Genomic DNA, 19758 nt, shown 5'->3' with positions numbered 1-19758 from the left:
TACACCATGGTATGTTGGACGTCAATAATTAGTAAATAGTCCATATAAGGAGATCAAAATTGTGATGTAGGTTGATTGCTGAATAAATAAGTAAATCACTGAAAGTAACTTCTCTCGGGGTCTGCTTTCATCCTTTGTCCTCTCTATGTCTTTATTTCTGATGGTTAGGAGTGGGTTGTGTTCTACAGGTCTGTGGAGCAAAGGACAATGACAAAAGGAGACAGTGCAACCAAATTTTCATTTTTTTAACTTCTCCCATCTTTTGTCCTTTCTTTCTTTCTTGAATGTTTCCTTAATAAATGAACAGAGAAATAAAAATGGAAAAAAAAATAAGAGGAAGGAAGGACTTTTTAATGGATCTAAAGGAAGACTTTTTATTTAGTTCAGTTTAATTAGAGCAGTGGCTTCCCCATTATAGCATGCCCCATAATCACCGTAAGCCCTTAAGTGAGCCCCGGCCTTGAGAAAAGTTGATTGTAGTAGGATTGGGTTGGGCATTTTAACAAACACCCTGGCCTGGGCAGTTCTGATGGAGGACTCACAGGCCGCCATTTAAGAAACATTAGGTTAAGATAGGGCTTAAGATCGGTCCATGAAAAATCATAACACTTCCTTTATGTTGGGTTGTTACATGGTGGTGACAGGTGGCAGTTATTTCTGAGTGAACTACCGAGCCGCAACTAGAGGGAGACCAACTGGATGAGGTATTACTTGGGCAAACAAACCTGGACAAACCAGATTGTGCTTGTTACTGCCTGTGAATGGCATCAAGAACCAAAGCTTTTTAGTGGGGGTATGTCTGGTGAGGAGATGTTCTCCTTAGAGCAAACACATTCATCCCATGGTCTGACAGAAGAATCCAGAACCATCGTCAGCAGGCATCCTATTTCACCTTTGGAAATTTCTGAAAAACATTTTGGTACACTTTGGTCCTGGCTGTCTTGGTCCGAGGTATCAAAGGAAGAACGCTCTCCCCGTCCAGAGACCAATGAGATGCTTAAACTTTGGGATGTCCACCAACCAATGTTGGCTCAGCACACAGCCATCCACTTCATAAGCGCATGCGCCACTGAACTAGCTCTGTATCCAGTGATGGAGGCAGCCAACATTGAACTGGAGAAGTACAGAGGACCAGAGGAGGCCGTGCTGGAACTGTGGTGTGGAGGGTGGGAGAATGTCATCGGGGAGAGACAGGAGGGACAGTCTCTGAAAATGTTTGGCAGTGGGGAAATGTATGACTGTCCTGGGCAGGGTGTCAGAGGAACAGTGTGGGAGCTGAATGTTAACTCACCATGGGGACACTCTATTTGGGTAGAAGTGTTACATGTATAGGGAAACAGTTTGTCCCAGAGAGACCAGCTTTGTGTTCCTTGTCCTTATGACATTATAAATAGTGCCCCCTTCACTGTCACAGAGCCCTAGTTTAGATGTAAATTGTATGGTCATTCTACTGGAATGTAAACATTTTATCACTGCTGGTGACTCAGGAAAGTGGAAAGAGGGAGATGTTGGTGGCTTAGCCAGTGAGACCTAAAATACACATAACGCTCATATAATATGTGTATTGGCCCTGTTATCACCTTAAACATTTTCTGAAGAATAAACTGTTTAACTTCTGTGAATCAAATTTCTCAGTCTTAAAGCCGGGATAGTAATACTGGTACAGGCCCACAATGTCTCATCCAAAAACCTGGAGGAATGACTGGTTTTAAAATTTAGCATTTTTCAGATTTTAAGAAAGATTATTTATATAATCTTTATATAAGGGAGGATATATAATTTATATCCTCCCTCCCCAGGGTATAATCCCCGGCACCCTGTAATCATCACAGTTCTATTTCTGCAGCAAACGGATGACTATTCAATGACTATTCACGTATAGTAGGATAAATAAGAAAGTAAATCTTTTATACCTTCAGATCCGTTCTGGCCATGCATTGCCACAAATAGGTTTGAAGGAAACTTGAGACACAAAGTTATTTTGTTTTGTTTTTAGAGTTCACTGGATGTCAGAACTGCTGATAAGGGGTTGGTTGTGAAATTGTGTTTCACTCACAGTGATAAATATATTAAATTAGATTTCCCATGCAGAGAGCTCAGCAGAATGCATGTAAGCCACTAATAGTGATTAGTAGTGTTATTTGCTAGAGAGTCCAGAGAAAAGGTTGTCCAAGTGGACCTGCAGCTAGCTGTTCTGGGGTGTTGATACCACTCTCTTTCTCTGCTCAGAATCACAGACGTTTCCTGGGTTAATCCCAGCCTCATGGCTCCATCATCCATCAACCAGAACAAACACTGACCCTTAGTTGGCTTTGTGAGTCCAGACTCCCTAATGTGATAAAGTGAAAATAAATAAGGCCCTATGCAAATTCGATTAAAATCCAATCAGGGAAAATAAACTGCAGACATCTGCTCTTTTCTGTCAGTTCCATGTCATTTGAATATTTTCTCCTGGTCTTCGAACAAAAACAAAAACAAAGCAAAATAAAAATTGAACAACCGGACTGTTTAATTTTCTTGAGCGCCTGCCAGACTGGGATTCATGCCTACAAACCGCTATTAACTATTTGAACGAGAGCAGAGGAAAGGTAAGCGGGAAGGAGAAGGGCTCACAGGCTGTAGAGCATCTAGCTTTTGTTTCTCATTCAGAAACGTGTTGTTCCGGGAGCTCTCTTGTCCTTCAGACAATGATAAACTGTGTTTTGAATCTCTTTGGAAATGGTGGTTCAGCTTTGTATCCAAATGTCAAAGAGAGAGAGAAAGGGAGAGAGAGAGGAAACAGCCTGACCCATTCTACCTGGGTGAAGTAAACATCTATCAGTTAATCTATGATAGTTTCCCTATCTAGAAGAGGCGTTCATTCTATTTCTTCTGAGCTCAGCTTAATATGGTCTCTGCGTGACTTCTCCAGCCATAGAACAAGCAGGTATGTAGTGATGTGTGAGAACCACAACCAGCCAGTGTTAGAACATCAGAGTGGAAACCATGCCCAGTAGAAATTTGTAGAAACAACATGCCTTCCTTCGTCAGTCCAGGCTGCTGTAACAGAATACTGGAGACTGGGTGGCTTAAACAACAGTCTTCCATTTTTTCACCGTTCTGAAGGCTGAAAGTCCAACATCAAGTTGCCAGTATGGTTAGGTTCTTGGTGAAGGCCCCCTCTCTTGGTTAGAAATGGCTGTCTTCTCATTATATTGTCACATGGCACAGTGCAGAGAGAGAGAGGACTGGCTCTCTTCTTCTTACAAGGACTCCATCATGGGGGCTCCACCTTTATTATTTAATTACTTCCTGAAGTCTTATCTGCAACTATCACCATTAGGACTTCAACATGTATCTATTAGGGGGGGGCACAGACATGTAATTTATAACACATCCTAATTACCTTGGACACAGGGAGCTTAGGAATAATGCTGGTTCAGCCAGACTGACAACTCTAAGCAGACTGTCCAGTCTATATTGGTCACTTCTGAGAAGCTGAACGCTCTAGCGATACTATGACCCAGGTATGCTGTTGTCCCCATTATAGTCTCAATTTTGGACTGAATGTTCATTCAAGACTGATTGACCACTTAGTACTAACTGAATGGATCAGATACATATATCAGTTGGTACCAGCCACAGCTTTCCTGATCCCAGTGTTACAATCTAGTGAGCAACAACCCAGACACACCCATCTCTGTAAACTGTAATGAACAAGATTGGCACTCTGACTATGTCACCCACTTGGACAACTGAGACACACACTTTTATGGTACTCCAGGGATGTTGGACCCTTCTCATTCTTATCACCCAAGGAAAAGCTACATTGGGCACTGATCACTAGGACCCGTAGATCAATTTCTCCCTCCTGCTCACTGCCTCACCTTAGGATGCAGGAGACCGTTGTTGTCTAGCCTAAGGTGTTCCTCAAAGGAGAAAGAATTGAGTTCAGACAATTAGAAGTTCCCCAGGGCTATATTCTTTCTCTTATTTACAAGCCCCAAGTCTCAGTTGGGATAGCTGGCAAAATGCAATAACTTATTTATAATACTTACATTAGCTGCTTGGCCTGTCATAGGGACACATGTGGACCATTTTGTATTTAATTTTAAGGGGTTTATCATTGAACACATTAAGTGTTGTGTCTGGGAAGAATGGGTTTATGAATTATGTTTATAATGAAATATAAATTAATGAAATGGTAATATTTAATAACAACTTCTCAGAGGGCTTATGTTGTGCTGAGTAGAGCTAGTAAAATTTAATAACATCACATGGATTAAAGCAACAACATAAAAACACTAGTATTTATTTAGTAGTTGGCTTCTGTTCTACCCAAATTATTAAATTACTTGCCCCGGTTCACCAACTGGCTTCTTCTGTGTAAACATTCTTTGTCAAAGCAAACAGTCTGCCAAAATGTGAATAGTTATAAATCGACTTCGCCAGAATCCTCTGTGAGAGTTTAATGACTAGCTTCCCTGATTGCTCATGCGATTGGGTAGCACAACCCTCTTCTCTCTCAGTCCTCCAAGTTCTGATTTGATACTCAGTGGGCTTTGCACTTCGAAGATTTCTGGCAATGTCTGGAGACATTTTTGGGGAGTCACGTGAAGGGATGGGCAGAGGGTGCCACTGGCATTCTACAACGCACAGGACATTCCAGGTCATAATTGTCTGGCCACTAATGTCAGCAGTGTCAAGGGTGAGAAACTGTTGTAGATAATGAAACGAAAGGTGTAAATTCCATGGTGGTTCTGTAAACATTCTGACAATGCAATGACCTCCATCTAATACATGGTGCAGGAGTAGCTAAGTCTTCTCAGAGGTGGAAAAGAGACACACACACACACACAAAATACTGCACAATGGCAAAAAGGTGTGCTAAGGAATTTGCAAATCTCTTAATAGTTCATATCACAACCCTGAGAGGCAGTGGATGTTAATGCCCCAAAATACAGGAGCTGAGACTCAGGAAGATTAAGACATTTGCCAAAGTGCACTGAAATTGGTAAATCCTGCTTTTGAAGATCATACCTTCACCCACTACACTGTTTTTCTGCACATCAGAGAAGACAGAATTACTGGGTGCTGGCAAAATGCCTTATTGGGATGCTCGAATTCCCAAAGCAGAGGGACATTAGTCTGATAGCCTACGGGATTATGAGTACTTATTTTTGTTACTTTTATGAATGAGGGGGAAATATTGTAGCAGTGACATATCACCCTTTAGAAAACCTTGCCTAATGGCCAGCATCATGGACTAGAATCCCTTTGCTGTTCCTAACATTCAGGCAGAGTATGTGAACAGAACAGTACAGTATAGGATGCCATAAGACCAAATTTTTTTTTTTTCTGAAGCTGGAAACAGGGAGAGACAGTCAGACAGACTCCCGCATGCGCCCGACAGGGATCCACCCGGCACGCCCACCAGGGGCTACGCTCTGCCCACCAGGGGGCGATGCTCTGCCCCTCCGGGGCGTCGCTCTGCCATGACTAGAGCCGCTCTAGCGCCTGGGGCAGAGGCCAAGGAGCCATCCCCAGTGCCCGGGCCATCTTTGCTCCAATGGAGCCTTGGCTGAAGGAGGGGAAGAGAGAGACAGAGAGGAAGGAGGGGGGGGTGGAGAAGCAAATGGGCGCTTCTCCTGTGTGCCCTGGCCGGGAATCGAACCCGGGTCCCCCGTACGCCAGGCCGACGCTCTACCGCTGAGCCAACCAGCCAGGGCCATAAGACCAATTTTTATTCTAACTCTACTACTTATTTTACTCTGGTATCATAAATTGAACCTATCACAGTTAATTATTATTATTTTTAATCTACAAACTAGGGATGATGATGACAGTTTCTGATTCAATAGGTGTCTGGGGTGAAGTCTGAGATTTTGCAGTTCTAAAGTTTACTCAGGTGTAATGGTGCTGCTGATTGGGGAGCCCCACCTTCAAAGCTCAATCGCCATAAGACATGAGGGTTTTAATTGTATAACAGAACCCCAGTTGAGAACTCTATACATCCTAGCTAGTTTTTCTTCAATACATTTTTACCAATCTAACTTTATATTTATTGTGCTCATTTCCTGCCTCCTTGAAGAAATTTGTTCTCTACGTTATCCTCTAAAGTTTCTGTGTTTTGTGTATAAGGTGGCTTTGAATCTCGGACTTGACACTGGTTTGTGTGCATGATACTGCATATTTTAGCTTCAGAGTATTTCTCACTTGTGTTGTTCATTACCAGTATGGAGTCTCTACGGTCTGTTTGCCAGGCCACCTGCATCTCTTTTCATACTGACTGAGGCTGACTACAGAGATGCCCAATCTGCCTTCAACGCACTATGCCCAGGAGCCAAAAAGCCCGAAATACAGAAGGCCTGGTCACGTTTCAGTGCCATATATGTCTTTAGTGTCACTTGCCACCTGTTTTTCAGAGAGGAGACAATTTCCCCTTCTGTTTGCACTAATAATCCCTAAGCAGGGATAGAGAGATTCGCGCCAGAATGCCTTCCCCTTAGTAGCTGCTTTGAAAAGGTTTGGCTTGATTTTTTCTTTTTAATCATAGGAAGGATTCCCTAATTATATGAGTTATGAGTTTAGAGAGGGAGGGCAAGGCTGACAACTGCTGCTAAGACTACTCAACCTCTCATTATTTTTTCCTTCCAAATCCAGCAGACAGTTCATGATACCTGTATCAATTAGGACCTAGCCAGAAAAATAAGACCAGCATCCTAAGTCATTCAGTAGAAGGAATGCAGTATGGGAAATTAGTAACAAAGTGTTAAAAAGCTAAAAAAAAAAAAAAAAAAAGCACACAGGGAAAGAAAAAGCAGTGCAGAAACGAGCAATTCCTAGGATGGGGAACAACTACAGGTCTAGAGGAACAGAAGGAGGAGGTGGTGTAACCGTGGATTAGAGCCACGCTGTGCGATGGCAGCTTCAACTATGGCAGACCAGCCTGATGGGAGGTGGAACAATAGTGAAGTCACAGATACTGGTGGTGCTCAAAGGACAGAGATGCTGCTCAACAGAGAGGAGGAGAAATATCCTGGCTTCTCTCTTCATTTCTCCTTCTCTCCCACCATCCACTAAGGCAGGGGTACGGAACCTTTTTGGCTGAGAGAGCCATGAACGCCACATATTTTAAAATGTAATTATGGCTCTCCGTGAGAGCCATACAATGACCTGTGTATGTTAAGCATTATCCAATAAAAATTTGGTGTTGTCCTGGAGGACAGCTGTGATTGGCTCCAGCCACCTGCAACCATGAACATGAGCGGTAGGAAATGAATGGATTGTAATATATGAGAATGTTTTATATTTTTAACATTTTTGTATTATTAAAGATTGTGTCTGCAAGCTAGATGCAGCCATCAAAAGAGCCACGTCTGGCTCCCGAGCCATAGGTTCCCGACCCCTACACTAAGGAGTACTTTCCACTGGGCCAACCTAGGTAGAAAAGGAGTCTGGGAAATGTAGTTTGCAGGGTCAGCCTTCTGTGATGGAAAGTAAGGGAAGGATCTTAATAAATCTGAATGTGAACAGGTAAATGTCATAATATCTCACCCCATCAACCTTACATTTGCTCCAAGTTTAAAGTAGCTTTTATTCTCAGTTATTTTATTCTGGCTTGTGATCAAGTTAACTGATAACATCTCTTTTCTGTTAACTTTTTGTGAAAGATATCTGTTCATATTTGGATATGAATTCTGCCTCACCACTTTATGGTTCCGTGACTTTTGTCCGAAGACCTGTTTGAATCTCAGTCTCATCATCTGTAAAACTGAAATAATACTGTTACCTCTATCCTACGGTTGTGAGGATTAAATGAGATAATGTTTAAAAGACAGCACACTGTATGACACACAAGAACACTCATTTTTATAAGTGAATGGACATTCTTTCATTTATTTAATGTTTTTGTTTGTTTGTTTGGACAAAAGGGGGGAGGAGCAGGAAGCATCAACTTCCATATGTGTCTTGGCTGGACAAGCCCAGGGTTTCAAACCAGCGACCTCAGTGTTCCAGGTTGATGCTGTCTTACAGCATCTTACATATCTCAAAATCTCAAATATTTATTATGAAGATACAAATATACCCGTCTCTTTGCTGTACTTTCTGACAATTTCTATTTCTTTTAAGTGGCTAGTTCTTTATTCAAGAGAAGTTAGATTTCAAGAGCACTGGAATGTTTCCCCCAGTTCATCAGAAATGCTTTACACTCAGCCATCCTGGACCAAATCTAGTGATAAACCTGGAATTGTTCATGGTGAATTGGTCTTTGATGTGGAGCCTTACAGCAGTGACTGTGAAAGGTGCCACTTGGAAACCAATTATGTTGTCAGTGCTGTTATTGCTTTAGAAGAAGAAGTCAATTTGCCTTTTGTCCTATGAAGAAATGCAAGCCAGGCCAAGTGGGTCACAACTTTGTGTTGTTTTGTTTGAAAAATGCACAGTGGGTCTGTTTGTGATGTAAAACTATGAGCGGCTCCAATTTCTGTATCTCATTGTCCCAGGGTGTCTGTGCCTGTCTAGGGTCATGTCAATTAAGCATTTAAGGGTGGCTTTCAGCTTTAGAAAGGGTTAGACACCCTGCTTTATTTATGCAAAGATACATTAAAAGCAAGAAGGATCAAGGGGTCACCTATCCTTTGTTTGGATCTGGCAGATTCTGTAACCATGCATTTGGAGCAAGTTAGGGAAAAAGCCAGCCCACTTGTATTGTTTTATGGCCAATCATTGGCAGCATGTTATAAATGAATGGAAAAATGTCAGTGCAAAAAACCCAAAAAACTAGAAATTGAATTTTAGTTTGTAGAATTATAGTTGATTTAGGATGAATGCTACAGCTAAAACATTTTATCCTCATTTATTTTATCATATTCATAGGTCAAAATCTTGCTTTCATTCTTAACATAACATTTTTAAGAGATGTATTTGGCATATTTAGAGAAAGGTCATTTTAAGTTGCAATAACCTGCTGCAATTTGGAGAACACACTGAGAGAAAAAAAAACACACACAGATCCTGAAGTCAAGTATAAATTCTTGATGCCTTAAGCTTAGAATCCAGTATTGCATTTTACAAATGTCATTTAGAGAGAGCAAATTCGTATATTTGAACTTTGATTCCACAAAGACATGCCACGCATTATTATGTTGCCTTTTGTGTTTTCTCACCTCGAAGGGGCAGTCAGGTCCTCCATGGTTTGGGCCCAAGGCTCCACATGGCTCAGAGCAGACTGGTTATGCTTCGGTCACTCAGGATGTGGGCTCGGATGCCTGGAGTTCTGTTCCCTCTGCTGTTCATGAGGAGTCACCTTGGAGTGGGAACTTTGGGCATTTTGGAGAATGTCATATTCTTTTGCCATGTACAGTTGAATCAGTGGAATTATCTTCAACGTCAGATGCTTTTATTTTCACTAATGATGGTCTTTCAAGGCTTAAATTCTTCTGTTGGGGAAAATATTGGCTGGTTCACAGAAAAGTACAAATTAAAAGGCTTCATTCCTTGGAAAAACTCAGTTTTCCTAGTGGTTGTTATTTTTATTTTTATTTTTTTAGTGAATAAGAGAGAGAGAGAGAGACAGGAAAGGAGAGAGATGAGAAACATTTACAGTTGTGGCACCTTAGTTGTGCATTGATTGCTTTCTCATATGTGCCTCGACTGGGGGCTCCAGTAAAGCCAGTGACTACTTGTTCAAGCCAGCAACCATTGGGCTGAAGACAGCGACCATTGGGCTGAAGCCAGTGACCATGGGGTCATGTCTATGATTCTACACTCAAACTAGTGACCCTGCGCTCAAGCTGGTGAGCCTACACTCAAGTCCAATGAGACCATGCCCAAGCCAGTGACCTTGGGGCCTTGAGCTTGGGTCCTCAGTGTCCCAGGCTGATGTTCCATCCACTGCATCACCACCTGGCCAGAGTTAATATTTTTAATATTCTTTTTAAAAAAATTTTTAAATTATTTTTTATCAGAGTGACTATCTGGCTTAGCCATCTCTAGTCACCTCATATCTTGTTGATTCTGACTTAGCTGGTATTATATCTACCAGAGCTTCTATTATCCTGGATAGTAAGGCTTATGCTTACCCTAAGTCTATTTAGCCCTTTACTGTTATGTATTCATTAATCCAAGCATTCATCCACTTACTTATACTAATTCATTCAACAAGTATTTATTAATTGCCCATTAAATGCCAAGTTCTCTAAGAGACACTTTGAATAGAGTCAGTATACTTTGCTTTTCAAGCAAAACCAAATATAGTGCCTGCCTTCATGAAGCTTATAGCGCAGATGACATTTTTTTTCTAAACAATTACACATATGAATGTAAAACTATAGCTTTGGCAGGTTTACTCTTGACTCTACTTGGAGATAAAAATGCTCTTCTGTTCTTTTCCTCTGACTGTGTGATATCAACATCCACAACAAAAGTCTTTTCATTATTACAAGAACTTATTACATGTTGGAAGAGAATCAAACTACTAATATCCGAACTATCTTTGAAAAGGAACCTTTTGTTTTAATGCACTACTTAATTTTCAAGTGACAGTGGAGGCTCCCCTTAAAAGTCAGTTGATTGGAAGATTGTTCAGTTACTGAGAGAAACAAAGGACCAGGTTGCAAACATGTTGGGCCTCTTTCTCAAATGTATCACTGATCTTATCACCTTAGAAACAACTTCCTGTGTAGTCTCTTTACGTGATTCACTGAAGAAACAATTGCCTGTTCTGAAATCTGCTGGAATTAGTACAGATATCTAAAGATCTATTAAGAGATTAACATTTCAAGAACAGGCAGCTACTGGCTAACCATGTATGTTTAAGAAACTTTGTATGATGAGAGACATGGCTACCATTATATATCATTTCATATCGATATATATATATATTATATTTCATATATATATATATATATATAATTGTGCTTTTAGGGATTTTTTCCTTTAGAAGAAATTTCTCCTTTTGGAACAGTTAGATTTATAATAGTCAATTGCATTAAAGCATTTGTTTTGGCTTAATAAGATATATGTTGAAACCCTAATCTTCAGTTGCTATTTTAATATCAAATAACAACAATAATAGGTACTGTATTTGCTAGGGCTGCTATACAAAATACTATAGACTGGGTGTCTTAAACAACAGAAATTTATTTTCCTATAGGTTTAGAAACTTGGATTTCAAGATTAAGGTGCTAACGGGGTTGGTTTTCTCTTAGGCCTCCTTCCTTTGTTTACAGATGGCTTCCCTTTTACTGGTCTGTGCATGCTCCTTCTGGTATTTCTTTGTATGTCCTAACCTTCTCTTCTTATAAGGACGCAATCAGATTGGATTAGGGCCTACTCTGATGATCTTTTTTAAATGTAATTATCCTTTTAAAGGTTAAATGCAATCTGAGGTACTAGGGGTTAGAACTTCAACATATAAATTAGAAGGGACACAATTTAACTAATAAGAGCAATCTCATATATTTAGATGGACATTTACTGTTTATAAAATGTTTACATATTTTATTTAATTACTTTTTTAAATGATAGTAGGGGAGATACAGTGACAGACTCCTACATGCGCCCTGACCCAGATCCACCTGGCAACCCTGTCTGGGGCCATCATACTCGCAATTGAGCTATTTTTAATGCATGAGGTGGAGGCTCAATGGAGCCGTTCTCAATTGAATGACTGGGGCCTGTGTGCTTGAATCAATTGAACCATGGCTGTGGGAGGAGAAGAGAGAGAGAGAAAGAGAAGGGGGAGAGGGAAACGGGGAGAAGCTGATGGTCGACTCTCCTGTGTGCCCTGACTGGGAATTGAACCTGGGACTTCTACACACCGGGTTGCGGCTCTACCACTGAACCTATCCACCAGGGCCTATATATATGTTAATAGAATAGATATCTTTAAGCTGTCAGTAATCATGGTAAGGACTAATTTCATGGTAAGAACTAATTGCTGCATTGTCTGGGAATAACAAATTATTGACATTCATGGTTTAATATAATGTAGGCTGAGTACATGTGTCATTGAGCTGTATCTGTTTAGAGTAGTGTAGTCACTGGTTAGTTCATTCCTATGAACCCCAGCTAGTTGCCTATTGCTTTGAACATGAGTTTTCATAATGAATGCAGCTTAGTTTTTGGTTTGTGTTGCTTTGTGAGCAAGATGGATTTTAGTAGTGACATATGAACAGCAATTATGACTGCCTAAACTAAAAATAAAGATCAAAATCTGAGCCCTTAACATCATCAACTCCTAGGCTGCTCGGGCATTTTATCCTTGCATGAAACTTTCTGTGAAGAAATGTACTAAGTTGCAAACATCATTCACATAAACTGTTGGAACACCAAACTGGGACACAACTCTCTTCATATCAGAATTTTCGTGACTGAGTGTTTTTTTTATCATTCATTTTTTGAAACCTGTTTTCTCTTACTGCCTGACCTGTAATTGTTCAGTTCAGTGTTTTGTACTTCAGATATAGACTTACTCTGACTCTCCCTCTGAAATTACTCCACTGGGACCATGCCTAATGTGCCTACATGCCAGAAGGTCAAATAGGCACAGTCCAACAGCAGACTTATATGCAATGGATTACATGCTACACACATAGTTTTGGATGCTGACCGCAGGGCCTTTATTCTACTCCACAGACTTAGCTACTTAGGCTATGGCTGCAGTCCTAGCACTCTTCCCCTCAATGCCGACACACCGTTACCTCTCACCAGAGTAAAAAAGCTTGTAAAACAGCTTCTCCTTTCCCCCTGGTACCAGCAGGCTGGTGGAGTATCACTTTATTCCCAGGTGCTCTTTACTCTGGAGAGCGTGTCAGCAGCAGCCTAACTAGGAGGGAGACTTCTCCTTAATGTCATCACTACTTGGGATAAATTCCTTCCTTTCTGTTAGGCTTAAAGGTAGAATCTGTCACTCAGATTTGTGATACAGTATAAACATTTTTCAAAGCTTTCTTGGAAAGGCTAATAGACTGAATTTCTTAAGGAAGTATGTGGGACTATTGACTTATTTCTACTTATTTATTTTTGTTTGGTTTTGGGGGAGTGGAAAGCCATCAGATAAGGGGTGCTTGCCAATTATGTGCTTTGAGTATGTACTACAGTTTTATTTCTTTTTATCTGCCTTTCCTCTCCCTCTTTCTCATAAACTTGGAAATAATTTTTCATTTTAAAGCACTCATGAAAACTTGTGTGTTTCTTTCCATTTCATTTCTGTTGACCATTTCTATGGTTTAAGGATGTTGAGAAGTGAATCGAAATTTATAGTTTTAATCCATAGAAGAGAAAGTTATGTCGAACTGAACACGAATAGCTTCTTACAGTGTCACTGTATATTTTGAAGTTGTTTCTCCAAAGCAAACTAAGAAACCCCTATAGAAATTATGAACTCACAATGATTAACAACAGTTGCTAACATCACAAAAAGAAAAGCAGCCAGACATTATGTGCCTCCAGGTGGCAAAACACAACTTTCCAAATATTCTTGCCAAAAAATCTTAAATCTGACTTGATCATACCTACATCTAACTAGCATTTTTCAGAAAATACAGTGACAAAGAGGCATGCTCCCACCACAGGAATGTAATCAGCAAAATTTTGTACTTGTTTACTTAAAAAATAAATTTCAAGGAGGAATAGAAAAGGAGTTAGAGGGAAATCTATAGATTCAAAGGACTTAAGAGACTCATCAGCCCAACCTTCTGTGAATCCTAAAATAGAAAGAGTTGAAATTATTGTCCAAATTCTTCATTCCACTGATGGAATGCAGTCTTAGTAAGAAGAACCGTCCTGCCCAAGGTCATACAGCTATGATAACCTTTACTGTCAAAGCTCTTGTTTTCTGATGCCGTATGTCTTAATAGCAGCATAAAGTATCTTACAATAGACACGTAGTTCGTAATTTTCAACTTAAATGGAGCTCAAATAGAAAGTAAGTAATTTAATAAAATTCTCATTGGTCATATAAGTAGATTGTAGTATTTGTTTTTCTTAATCAATTTTAATTTTACTATTGGTCACATGTAACCACTATCATAGTCTATCGTATTTCCCATGAGAAGAAAGGAATTCAAATAAAATGGAAACACAAAAACATCTTATAATTCTTATCCTCAGAGATTAAGTTTACCCTTTCCAGGTGCATGGCATTAGCTACGGAGGATGTAAGTGTAATGTTGAATTTGCCTTTGAGTCAAGTGTATAGAAAATTGTAAAGTACATAACCCAAACCAGAATAACTTCATTTGACTAGCACTCTTGTTCATGAGCTAGAATTAATATGGACCAGAGTTTTCCTAATCCTTTGTCATTAACATATTTGAAAGTTGACGTCAGAGTTTACCGTGTAAGGAAACAAATTGTTACTTCATTTAAGTGAATTAGGATTGAAATAAATTTCTCATGCAAGATCTCATTCTTTATATCTTTTGTGAGCATGAGCTTGTGAGAAGAAAGTTGACTCTAGGAAAATAAACATATTCAAAGAAAGTTATGGTCTGTATTTTTTTTTCAAAAATATATCTTAATTCACCTTTTCCCTGTGTATGTAAGGTGTGGAAGGATTCAAGACATGGGAAGATTCGGCCCTGGCTGGTTGGCTCAGTGGTAGAGCGTCGGTCTGGCGTGCAGAAGTCCCGGGTTCGATTCCCGGCCAGGGCACACAGGAGAAGCGCCCAGCTGCTTCTCCACCCCTCCCCCTCTCCTTCCTCTCTGTCTCTCTCTTCTCCTCCCGTAGCCGAGGCTCCATTGGAGCAAAGATGGCCCGGGCGCTGGGGATGGCTCCTTGGCCTCTGCCCCAGGCGCTAGAGTGGCTCTGGTAGCAACAGAGCAACACCCCGGAGGGGCAGAGCATCGCCCCCTGGTGGGCAGAGCGTCACCCCCTGGTGGGCGTGCAGGGTGGATCCCAGTCGGGCGCATGCAGGAGTCTGTCTGTCTCTCCCGGTTTCCAGCTTCAGAAAAATACAAAAAAAAAAAAAAAAAAGACATGGGAAGATTCAAAGAATGAAAAAAGAAAAGATTCTGAATGTTTTATCAAATGGGCAGAAAAGAATATTTGACAATTATATAAAAGGACACAATATTTTTACCGCTATTCTCCCATTATTTGCCATTCTTGCCTTGCTTTTGACCTTGATGAAACATCCATGACTGTACCCAGTCATATATTGACAATACATTGATAATACCAGCGGAGTAGTCCAAAGCTATGGTATATTTGTCTGCAGTTATTGTAAACAAGTGGCTGCTGATAACCCATAACCTCTTGAATATATAGTCATTTGTTGAACCATTTGGGTGATTTATCTTAATTTGTGACTTTTTTTGCATTACAATCAGTAAATAATGACTTGATATGATTTTGAAGTAAGCAAATGAACACATTTTGATTGAGTGCCTACTGTGTGTAAGACACAGTATGCCCTTTAAAGAGAGCTAAATAAATACGACAATATTTCTAGTAAACACATTATTAAACTATTTTTAAAGAAGTAACTGGATTACAAGAAAATGGATTCTCTTAATTTATCATTGAATGCTGAACACTTTACCAGAAACAGATGTTGTAGAATTAGAAGTCATAAAACAACACATTCTCATTCCACATTAGATCTGTGGCCACTGTATTTTCAAATTCATAATAACACACATGACCTGACACTAGAATACTTTGAAATCAGGAATTACAAACCTCATTTCTTTGAAGAAAGCTAGTTTAAGTCAGTCCATTTGTTTATTATAAATTTTATTATAAAGCAATTGGCTTGTGATCATGTCTTCCTCCATTACCAGGGAGGAGTTAGGACTGCTTTGGGGAAGAAAATAAGACGAATGACTTTATCCATTCTCCTTGTAAACATGATAAGCAGACCGTGTAAAAATGGGTTAATGATATTGCTGGAAGGAGAGTCCTTATTATTGAAGTTCTTTTAGGATCTTTTTGATCTGCAATTGCTATGGATCAAGAATATAAAATCTAGGATACCTGGATTACTGGACAATGTTATATAAACTAGTTGACCACTTGAGATATAAAATGAAAATGTTTTATAACCTAAACTACCAGCACTGTGTGATGTAACCTTTCTAAATCATTTAAGGCAGTGGTGGGATTCAGCCAGTTTGCACCAGTTTGGCAGAACGGATACTTAATGTTTTGTTAAGTTTGGTGAACTGGTTGTTAAAATGGCACTTGTAATCAGGGTTCTTTCTAAGGTGGGCACCTGGGCAGCTGCCCAATGTGGAAATCACAAATGTACAGACCTTACTGTTTTTTTAACATTCATCTACACAGCAGAGTATTCTAAGCGCCCGTAGTAATGTTCATTCCATCCACAAATGAAAAATTTGACAAAATGATGGCTATATTATTTATTTATTCATTTTATAAAACTCATTATACCTCTGATAAATAATACATTTTAATTCCCTCGCATTTGTTACTTCAGTAAACAAACATATAATGTAAAGAAAAAAAGTGCCAAACAACCAGGGGGTCACAAACTATCATTGGAAATATCTTAAATAACAATGTTATTGTTTTTTGTCAGGTATTATTTAATATTTTTTGATTAATATTTTAAAACTATTATAACATAATCTAGTCTTGAGTACCTCTTTTATTGTTCTTATTTAAGTATTAAATGCATGAAATAATAAACTACCTTTTGGTGTATCATTTTTTATACCTAAAACGGTCATTAGGGCAGAGAACCGGTTATTGAATTATTTGCATCCTAGCACTGATTTAAGGTCCTTACCTACTTTGGACCAGTTCATGCCCAATTGGGAAGGACATAGTGCGGAGCTGCCTTCAGTGTCCCAGACCTCTCTCTCCTTTGTGCCTCTTGTTTGATGGTATCCTTCACATGATTTGGAAAGTCTGATCTTGGGGAAAATCCCTAATTTGTGTCAGTCAGACCTGGTAATCCAGTCTGTGTGTTAGCTCACACATTTGTATATTTACCAGTTTCATCCCAAATCTTCAACAAGCTCTTCCAGTTTTCCTCTGAAATGTCTGCCTTCCCAGAGCTTTTTCTTTTCTGATTTAATATTTGCACCCACATCACCGCAAATGGCATCAAATAGCTACTGAATATATTTATGGACTCCCTCTGATTTTCCCCAAAGAGTGAATGGCCCTACCACTTATCAAATAGTAGACAAAAAGAGATTCTTTCTTCTCACATCCATGAAGTCATAACATCATCCAAGTCATATTCTCATATCTCTTCTACTGGTTCTATCAGTACCTTTCCCAGCGTCACTAGTTTAGCTCAGGTTTGGTCACTTCTTCCAAATATTAGTAGATTTGTTTTAAACCTCATTGGTTTTTATGCCTCTAGTTTGGTTTCTCTACCATCTGTCTCCTTAACTGCTGCTGGAGTCATCTTGCTAAATCAGATTATACCTATGCTAAAATTCTTCAAATGTAACCTATGGTTATCAAGATTGTATTTATACAGGACATTTCTGATATGACTCCTGTTATTGTTCTACTCTTATCTTCCAGAATTAACTTGTGTTCTTATTGTCAGTCATCATCCTTGTAATTCCACAAATGGATCAGGTTATTTGCCGTCTGTGGTTGCTGTGAACTTTTACAAAATTCCTTTTTACCTTCTTTTGAGATAAGTGTTTTATAGTCCTTATACTGCCTGCTCTCTTATGGGTTCTATTCTATTAGTAAAAATTTAAATACCACAATAGCCTACTATTTTGAAAATAATTCATGCTTAATTAGGATGAATAATCATTTAAAAATTTGTTAAATTGTATTAACATTTCTTTGCCCTGGCTGGTTGGACTGGCATGTGGAAGTCCCGGGTTCAATTCCTGGTCAGGGCATTCAGGAGAAGTGACCATCTGCTTCTTCACCATTACCCCTTCTTTTCTCACTCTCTCTTTCCTTCCCACAGCCATGGCTCAAATGGTTCAAGCAAGTTGGCCCTGGGTGCTGTGGATGGCTCCATGGCCTCTCCTTAGGCGCTGAAGTAGCTCAGTTGCCGAGCAATGGAGCAATAGCCCCAGAAGGGCAGAGCATCACCCTATAGAGGGATGGATGGGTGGATCCCAGTTGGGGCGAATGAGGGAGTCTGTCTCTCTGCCTCCCTACCTCTCACTTAATAAGAAAAGAAAGTGTTTTTTAATAGTTTTTTCACATATATTTATAAGGAAGACGGACATCAAGCTGGTTTTCTTTTACTATATTTTCCTATTATTTCTAGCTTTTGGTATCAAAATATTGCTATCTCATTAAAGCAATTGAAAAAAAATTTGTCATATAATATTTGCTGATATAATTTCTGTTGCATTCAAATTAGCCTTTTCTTTAAAATGCAAAACATTATATGTGGACTCTAAAGAGCAAAGTGAATGAACAAATAAAATAAAAGCAGACTCTAAGATACAGGGAACACAATGATGGTTGAAAGAGGGGAGGGTGTTTTGGGAACCTGAGTGAAAAAAGTGAAGGGATTAAATACAAATTGGTAGTTACAAAATAGAATGGGGATGCAAAGTACAGCACAGGAAATACAGTCCATAAGATTGTAGTAACTATGTATGGTGCCAGGTGGGCACTGGAAATATCAGGGGGTGGGAGGACACTTTGTAAAGTATATGATTGTTTAGCCACTGTGCTGTACACCTGAAACTAATACAAAATAATATTGAATGTAAACTGTAATGGAAAATTAAAATGTAGCCCTGGATAGGTAACTCAGCTTGTTAGAGTATCATCAAGATACAGCAAGTTTGAGGGTTTGATCCCCAGTCAAGGCAAATGCAAGATTCAACCAGTGAACGTATAAATAAGTTGAAAAACAAATCAATGTTTCTTTCTCTCTCTCTCTCTCCCTCATCTCCTGTCTCTTTCTCTCTTCTCTCAAATCAATAAAATTAAAAAAATTAAAAGAAAAATATTTAAATTAAAGAAAATATAAAAGAACTCAACATAAAATGGTCTGATGCTGAAGGCTTAGAGAAAATTATTTTATAACTTTTCCAGTTTATATATATATATATATATATATATATATATATATATATATAATAAATTTTCAGAGCACTACCTTTTTAGAATAATTTTGAAATAATAAAGTTTTCAAGACAATTACTTCATGAAGTTTTTTTTAGATTAATTAACACATAATGGAGAATATTATTCTCTTGCAATTTTTAATTTCCTCTCTACTTATTATTACATTGGTTTTGTGATTTCTGTCTTTATTTTGATGAATTTTGTCATAGGTGTGTTTGTTCCTTTAGCCCAGGGGTTCTCAAAGTGTAGACCAGGGTGCACTGGTGTGCCCTCGAAGATTTCCAGGTGCACTCTATGGTATTCCAGAAAAATATGTGCCTGTTGGGGATCAAAAAACCAACAGGGTTTTTGGAGTTTAGATTTTTGGGGGACAGGGGTGTGGGGAATTGGCTGTAAGCTGGCAGTCTGCCCAACCCCCCACCTCACTTGCCTGATTAGGTTGCAAAAGGCTGTTAAGCTGTGGTTCTGGATTGTTTACACTACCCCCCATGTTCCCCAGAAAGACTAGAGGCAAGTTTCTTCTATCCTTTGTTTCGTGTAAAGTTAAGATGATATGCATAGTGGGGGTTTTCTGCACTCAACACAATTAAGAGTAAAAAGAGAGGAATTCTTCAATGTATTGATGAAGAAATGAGAGTTTGCCTTTCAAATATATGCCCAAACATCAAAGAAATCACTAGGACACATCAGGCTCATGTTTCTCATAAACACAAGAATGAAAAATCTTAACACATTCA

This window comes from Saccopteryx bilineata, chromosome 10 (assembly GCF_036850765.1).
Source record: "Saccopteryx bilineata isolate mSacBil1 chromosome 10, mSacBil1_pri_phased_curated, whole genome shotgun sequence".
NCBI lineage: Eukaryota > Metazoa > Chordata > Mammalia > Chiroptera > Emballonuridae > Saccopteryx > Saccopteryx bilineata.
Note: the sequence above shows the minus strand (reverse complement) of the source record.